Source organism: Schistocerca gregaria, chromosome 9 (assembly GCF_023897955.1).
Source record: "Schistocerca gregaria isolate iqSchGreg1 chromosome 9, iqSchGreg1.2, whole genome shotgun sequence".
Classification (NCBI taxonomy): domain Eukaryota; kingdom Metazoa; phylum Arthropoda; class Insecta; order Orthoptera; family Acrididae; genus Schistocerca; species Schistocerca gregaria.
In genome coordinates, this window is record NC_064928.1 from 158,517,187 (window position 1) to 158,525,941 (window position 8,755).

Here is an 8,755-nt window from a genome sequence, read left to right on the forward strand (position 1 = left end):
TAATTATACTACAAAATCGGGCTTTTACACATCAGTAAAGAGTGACGATACTTTTATCATTTGATAGTATTGTATACAATTCTAACAGCTCCTGGGTTTGTGCGACATGGTGGTTTTTGGCTCTATATAAGGACTGCTTTTTACTGCAGTGGTGTAGGAGAGTAAAGTTGTGCCTCTTTGTCCTTTGTATAATGGCAGCGACTGAAGAGATCGCTTTTACCAATATTATATAACCTAAATAAAAGTTTATAAAAATTATTTAATACCACTTCGAAGCGGATATGTAACTATAATAGACGATTGGTTATACCAGTAATGATCCGTTGTGCAGTATTTTTTATTAAGAATTAACGGCAAGTACGCAGATCTGTGATCACATGAATGTAACTCTGTCGATAAACTTTGACTCTCTGCAAAACTAGATGCGTACGTATAGTCCTTGATTGTGACACGTTTGCCACGTTTTCGTACTATATATGTTCATGTACGAGCAAGCAAAAGGATATGGTGGGCTGTTAAATGAATTTTCAATACGAGGTTTATACTTACATGACGTGCTGTATAATGTGTGCTTGAAAGGAGGTCGTGCTGTGCGAGACAATGTGCGGAATAGTTAGAAATGTCTGTGGAAACAATGTCAGTCCCACATAGCACGAAACAGGTTTTAACTGTGACACACACAGCACCAGAGACAAACATTTGTGACAATGTTGCAGCAGTACTGTGCTCGCAACATCGCAATCTCTCTGACATTAGCTCTATTAGATATGAAGATATTGCCTATTGGTGATATGAATGTTTGTGCCAACCGGGACTCGACTCGGATTGCCCGCTTGTAGCGAGAGCTCACTTTAACCACGTCAGCTATCCTAGTGTCGAAAATAGCGTAACATATGGAAGTTTGGGTCGGTCCTGGAAGCGTCCTCGGGTTGCCGATGTGGTTAAGGCGATCGCTCGCGACAACCGGTAAATCAGGGTTCGAGTCATGTTCAAGCGCAAATTTTCATGTGTCAGCATCAGGCAATATCCCCGTACCTTATGCAGCTATGTCACAAATAGACCACTATTGCGAATAACTTTCATAATGACGTTCGCAGATGTGTCTTTCCTTTTTTCTTTTTGTGATCGCAGACATTTGAATGTCACCAAAGGCCATACTGGCTAGTAATATGAAGCATACTAGTGGTGCAATAATGGCACTTTGGATAATAAAACTGACTGGTTTCATCATAAGTCACATATACAGGGATGTTCAGAAATTCCTGTCACAAATTTGTAGAGGGCAGTGGGTACATCATACACACATCAAAAAAGTTTTGCATTACCCCGGTTCCCAAAACTCTTGAAGATAGACGTTGACTGAATATTGTATCAGAGACACAGTCCCTTTGACTGTTCACAGATGTCACTAAACCCACCCAAAGATGTAAACAATCGTGCATGAGCAGCTCCTATTATAAGCAGGGGGTCCTACAGCCCCTCGTCTTGTGTGTAGTTCAAACATGCCTAGACGGTTAATACGGCGGTTCGATCGCGTCCGAATTGTTACTTTGTGCCAAGAAAAGCTCTCAACAAGGGGTGTCCAGGCGTCTCGAAGTGAACCAAAGCGATGTTGTTCGTACATGGAGGAGAAACAGACAGGAGCTGTCAATGACATGCCTCGCTCAGGCCGCCCAAGAGCTACTACTGCAGTGGGTGACCGCTACCTACGGATTACGACTCGGAGGAACCCTGACAGCAACGCCATCATCTTGAATAATGCTTCTCGTGCAGCCACAGGACGTCGGGTGTTACGACTCAAACTGTGCGCAATAGACTGCATGATGCGCAACTTCACTCCCGACGTCCATGGCGAGGTCCATCTTTGCCACCACGACAGCATGCAGCGCGGTACAGATGGGCCCAACAACATGCAGAATCGACCGCTCAGGATTGCCACCACGTTCTCTTCACCGATGGCTGTCGCAAATGCCTGCATCCACACAATCGTCGGAGACGTGCTTGGAGGAAAGCCGGTTAGGCTAAACGTCAGACACACTGACCAGCTAGTGCAGCAAGGTGGATGTTCCCTGCTGCTTTGGGGTGGCATCGTGAGTGGCCGACGTACGCCGCTGGTGGTCATGGAAGGAGTCGTAACGGCTGTACGATACGTGAATGCCATCCTCAGAGCGATAGTGCAACCATATCGGCAGCATATTGGCGAGGCATTCGTCTTCATGGACGACAATTCCTGCCCCCATCGTGCACATCTTGTGAATGACTTCCTTCAGGATAACGACATCGCTCGAGTAGAGTGGCCCGCATGTTCTCCAGAAATGAATCCAATGGAACATGCCTGGGATTCATTGAAAAGGGTTGCTTATGGACGATGTGACCCACCAACCACTCGGAGGGATCTACGCCGAATCGCTGTTGAGGAGTGGAACAGTCTGAACCAACAATGCCTTGACGAACTTGTGGATAGTGTGCCACGACTAATACAGGCATGCATCAATGTAAGAGGACGTGCTACTGGGTATTAGAGGTACTGGTGTGTACAGCAATCTGGATCACCACCTCTGAAGGTCTCGCTGTATGGTGGTACAACATGCCATGTGTGGTTTTCATGAGCATTAAAAAGGGCAGAAAGATGTTTATGTTGATCTCTGTTCGAATTTTCTCGGAACCCAGGTGGCACAAAACTTTTATTTTATGTGTGTAAATTCGTAAGGTGTTATTCCTTCTGCGAACAGGAAGCAGAACAGGGCACGTGGATCACACTTGGAAGGGTTTTGTACCAATATTTTTCACGCAGCTGGACACTACATCGTGAGTTTACGCACTACCGTGATCCACTGTTTTAGGCCTAAACAGTATGCAGAAGCTGGACAAAAACAGGGAAGCAATACAAGAAACAATACAGCTGCTAGCAACGCCTAGAGGTTGCTCTACTGCGTTTGAGCACGAAATGCACCTGTTCATGTGTCGGCCGTGGTAAGGAATGTGTTCTGCGTAGTCGTGAGTGAATTATGTCAGAGCTAAGTGAATTAGAACATTCGCAATTTGTTGGTAGTAATATGGTGCATGCTTCCATAAACAATGTAGCCGGAGTGTTTGGTGGTTTAAAAGGCATCATATCGAAGATTTATACCACATATAGGGGGAGCAGAAAAACATCATTCGCCCACAATGGGTACGAAATGGTGTGTTGAGTGATCGTGATAGATGGTCATTCAAGAGGATTGTGACGAAAATATGAGGACTATAATTGCGAAAGTAACTGCAGAACTGAATGTCACACTCATGTACTCTGTCATTACCAAAACAGCACCAATGGACTCCAGAGGCTGGGACTTGCAGGAATAATAATATAATTCCAAAACTATACAACAGTAATGCTTGAGGAATGACTGGAACTGATCGGCTGTAGGACCCTCTCCGTCTAACAGGCGCTGCTGATGCGTGATTGTTTATTTCTTTGGGCGGGTTTAGTGACATCCCAGAGCAGTCAAAGGGACTGTGTCTGTAATACAATATCCAGTCAACGGCTATCTTCAGGAGTTCTGGGAAGTGGGATGATGCAAACCTTTTTTTCATTTTGCAAATCAAAACGACATACGGCGAAGGTGTGTTAAGTGCTGTAGAAGTTTAGTGGAGGCAGGACAAATGTTCATTAAAACCAGAGGAGCGGAAGACCTTCCATTTTGACAGATGAATTGGTGCAAAAAATGAGGAAATTATTCACGAAGACCGTCGATTGACAGTGTATGAAATTTCTGCGATGTTTCCACACCTCTCCAGAACTCTCTTACATGAGACCGGACATCGTGTGTGAGATGAGACCACAAACGGCTGTCTTAGCAGCGCAAGAAAACTCATTTCAATAGCACCTTCAGTTTCTTCAGCGATTTGAATTGGAAAGTGAGAATTCTCTCAGCTCTGGGGTGGCTGGAGATGAAAGGTTGGTACCTCACTACACGTCTAAGACAATAAAACAGTCGTCACAGTAGCGTCACACTAATTGCTTATCTGTCAAAAACTTCAAAGCCACACTTGATTTTGGGCAAAAAAATCATGACTTTATTGTTTTGGGACCGAAAACACATCGTTTTGTCCGAATTTCTGACACAGGGGGGATCATCGATGCACAACGAAGTTGTGGGACACGAAAAAGAATATTCAAAACAAGAAAAGGACAATGTTGAGGGGAGGAGTCTGCTCAATGTACGGCTAAGCCCGTTCTCACAGGGCCGGCCGCTGTGGGCGAGCGGTTCTAGGCGCTTCAGTCTGGAACCGCGCGACCGCTACGGTCGCAAGTTCGAATCCTACCTCGGGAATGGATGTGTGTGGTGTCCTTAGGTTAGTTAGGTTTAAGTAGTTATTAGTTCTAGGGGACTGATGACCTCAGATGTTAAGTCCCATAGTGCTCAGAGCCATTTGAACCATTAGAAACCGTCCTCACACAGCCTTCTCCACCAAGGCTCTTAAGCCCATTTGCTTCGGATATTTAGAATCGTGCCATAACCCCCCTGTATTCCCCTCACTTGGCGCCTTCAGATCATCATCTTTTCACCTCCCTGAAGATACACATGAGCGAAATTAAGTTTTCGGCACATGAGAAGGGTCAGAAAGATGTTCTGAAGTGAGGGAAGGAGCTGTCGGGAGAATTCTTTCAGGAGAGCATTAAGAAGCTTCTGCTACAGCTCACCACGTGCGTTGAATTGGATGGCGACGTAGTCAACCAGCGTATCAATAATATCCTCTAATCTTTTTAATCTTTTTCAAACACATTTCTTCCAAGAAATATAAAAATCTGTTTGCGTGGACAGCTACATTGAAGGGCCAGAGAAACTGGTATAGGCATGCGTATTCAAATACAGAGATATGTAAACATGCAGAATAAGGCGCTGCGGACGCAAGGCCTATATAAGACAAGTATCTAGCACAGATGGTATATGGGTTACTGCTGCTGCGTCTTTGATTCATAATCAAAACGTCTTCAGTGCCGGGTTCGATCCCCGCCATTGCCTAAATTTTGATAAATAATCAGCATTGGTGGCCGAAGACTTCCGGCATATGAAGTCAGCCTCATTCTGCCAACGGCCTTGTCAAAGAGGGCGGAGGAGCGGATAGAGGTTCAGGGCACTCTCTTGTCGTAGGGCTGGGAAATTGCCCCTAAAGGCGGAAGAATCAGCAATGATCAACGACATGAGGATGCAGAAGGCAATGGAAACCACTGCATTAAAGACACGTAACGTGTATCCACAGGACATGTGGCCTGTAGTTGAAGAAGTGTCATGATGATCTCTCCATTGGCAAAACATTCCGGAATAGTCCCCCATTCGGAACTCCGGGAGGGGACTGCCAAGGGGGAGGTTACCATGAGAAAAAGATTGAATAAGAATCAACGAAAGGATAATGTTCTACGAGTCGGGGCGTGGAATGTCAGAAGCTTGAACGTGGTAGGGAAACTAGAAAATCTGAAAAGGGAAATGCAAAGGCTCAATCTAGATATAGTAGGGGTCATTGAAGTAAAGTGGAAGGAAGACAAGGATTTCTGGTCAGATGAGTATCGGGTAATATCAACAGCAGCAGAAAATGGTATAACAGGTGTAGGGTTCGATATGAATAGGAAGGTAGGGCAGAGAGTGTGTTACTGTGAACAGTTCAGTGACCGGGTTGTTCTAATCAAAATCGACAGCAGACCAACACCGACAACGTTAGTTCAGGTGTACATGCCGACGTCGCAAGGTGAAGTTGAACAGATACAGAAAGTGTATGAGGATATTGAAAGGGTAATGCAGTATGTAAAGGACTGGAATGCAGTTGTAGGGGAAGGAGTAGAAGAAAAGGTTACAGGAGAATATGGGCTTGGGGCAAGGAATGAAAGAGGAGAAAGACTAATTGAGTGCTATAACAAGTTTCAGCTAGTAATAGCGAATACCCTGTTCAAGAATCACAAGAGGAGAAGGTATACTTGGAAAAGGCCGGGAGATACGGGAAGATTTCAATTAGATTACATCATGGTCAAACAGAGATCCCGAAATCAGATACTGGATTGCAAGGCGTACCCAGGAGCAGATACAGACTCAGATCACAATATAGTAGTGATGAAGAGTAGGCTGAAGTTGAAGACATTAGTCAGGAAGAATCAATACGCTAAGAAGTGGGATACGGAAGTTCTAAGGAATGACGAGATACATTTGAAGTTCTCTAACGCTATAGATACAGCAATAAGGAATAGCGCAGTAGGCAACACAGTTGAAGAGGAATGGACGTCTCTAAAAAGGGCCATCACAGAAGTTGGGAAGGAAAACATAGCTACAAAGAAGGTAACAGAAGAAATACTTCAGTTGATTGATGAAAGGAGGAAGTACAAACATGTGCCGGGAAAATCAGGAATACAGAAATACAAGTCGCTGAGGAATGAAATAAATAGGGAGTGCAGGGAAACTAAGAAGAAATGGCTACAGGAAAAATGTGAAGACATCGAAAAAGATATGATTGTCGGAAGGACAGACTCAGCATACAGGAAAGTCAAAACAACCTTTGGTGACATTAAAAGCAACGGTGGTAACATTAAGAGTGCAACGGGAATTTCACTGTTAAATGCAGAGGAGAGAGCAGATAGGTGGAAAGAATACATTGAAAGCCTCTATGATGTGATAGAAGAAGAAACATGAGTCGATTTAGAAGAGATAGGGGATCCAGTATTAGAATCGGAATTTAAAAGAGCTTTGGAGGACTTACGGTCAAATAAGGCAGAAGGGATAGATAACATTCCATCAGAATTTCTAAAATCATTAGGGGAAGTGGCAACAAAACGACTATTCACGTTGGTGTGTAGAATATATGAGTCTGGCGACATACCATCTGACTTTCGGAAAAGCATCATCCACACAATTACGACGACGGCCAGAGCTGACAAGTGCGAGAATTATCGCACAATCAGCTTAACAGCTCATGCATCGAAGCTGCTTACAAGAATAATATACAGAAGAATGGAAAAGAAAATTGAGAATGCGCTAGGTGACGATCAGTTCGGCTTTAGGAAAAGTAAAGGCACGAGAGAGGTGATTCTGACGTTACAGCTAATAATGGAAGCAAGGCTAAAGAAAAATCAAGAGACGTTCATAGGATTTGTCGACCTGGGAAAAGCGTTCGACAATATAAAATGGTGCAGGCTGTTCGAGATACTGAAAAAAGTTGGGGTAAGCTATAGGGAGAGACGGGTCATATACAATATGTACAACAGCCAAGAGGGAATTATAAGAGTGGACGATCAAGAACGAAGTGCTCGTATTAAGAAGGGAGTAAGACAAGGCTGTAGCCTTTCGCCCTACTCTTCAATCTGTACGTCGAGGAAGCAATGATGGAAATAAAAGAAAGGTTCAGGAGTGGAATTCAAATACAAGGTGAAAGGATATCAATGATACGATTCGCTGATGACATTGCTATCCTGAGTGAAAGTGAAGAAGAATTAAATGATCTGCTGAACGGAATGAACAGTCTAATGAGTACACAGTATGGTTTGAGAGTAAATCGGAGAAAGACGAAGGTAATGAGAAGTAGTAGAAATGAGAACAGCGAGAAACTTAACGTCAGGATTGATGGTCACGAAGTCAATGAAGTTAAGGAATTCTGCTACCTAGGCAGTGAAATAACCAATGACGGATGGAGCAAGGAGGACATCAAAAGCAGGCTCGCTATGGCAAAAAAGGCATTTCTGGCCAAGAGAAGTCTACTAATATCAAATATCGGCCTTAATTTGAGGATGAAATTTCTGAGGATGTACGTCTGGAGTACAGCATTGTATGGTAGTGAAACATTGACTGTGGGAAAACAGGAACAGAAGAGAATAGAAGCATTTGATATGTGGTGCTATAGACGAATGTTGAAAATTAGGTGGACTGATAAGGTAAGGAATGAGGAGGTTCTACGCAGAATCGGAGAGGAAAGGAATATGTGGAAAACACTGATAAGGAGAAGGGACAGGATGATAGGACATCTGCTAAGACATGAGTGAATGACTTCCATGGTACTAGAGGGAGCTGTAGAGGGCAAAAACTGTAGAGGAAGACAGAGATTGGAATACGTCAAGCAAATAATTGAGGACGTAGGTTGCAAGTGCTACTCTGAGATGAAGAGGTTAGCACAGGAAAGGAATTCGTGGCGGGCCGCATCAAACCAGTCAGTAGACTGATGACAAAAAAAAAAAAATGTGACTTTGAACGAGGTGTTGGAGTGCGAGCGATGGGACACATCTCCCAGGTAGCGATAAAGTGGGAATTTTCCCGTACGACTATTTCACAAGGGTACGGTGCATATCACGAATCCGGAAAAACACCAAATCTCCGACATCAGTGCGGCCGGAAAAAGATCTTCCAAGAACAGGAGCAACGATGACTGAAGAGAATCGTACAACGTGACAGAAGTGTAATCCTTCCATAAATTGCTGCTGATTTCTGCGCTGGGCGATCAACAAGTGTCAGAATGGGAACCACTCAACGAAACATCATCGATGTGTGCTTTCGGAGCCGAAGGTACACTGATGTATCCTTGATGACTGCACGAAAGCCTCATCAGGGCCCGTCAACACCGACATTGGACTGTTGAGCAGTGGCAATACGTTGCCTGGTCGGACGAGTCTCGTTTCAAATTATATGGAGCGGATAGACGAGTACCTCATAAATCCTTGACCCTGGGCGTTAGCAGGGGACTATTCAAGCTGGTGGAGGCTCTGTAATGGTGTCGGGTGTGTGCAGTTAGAGTGAGA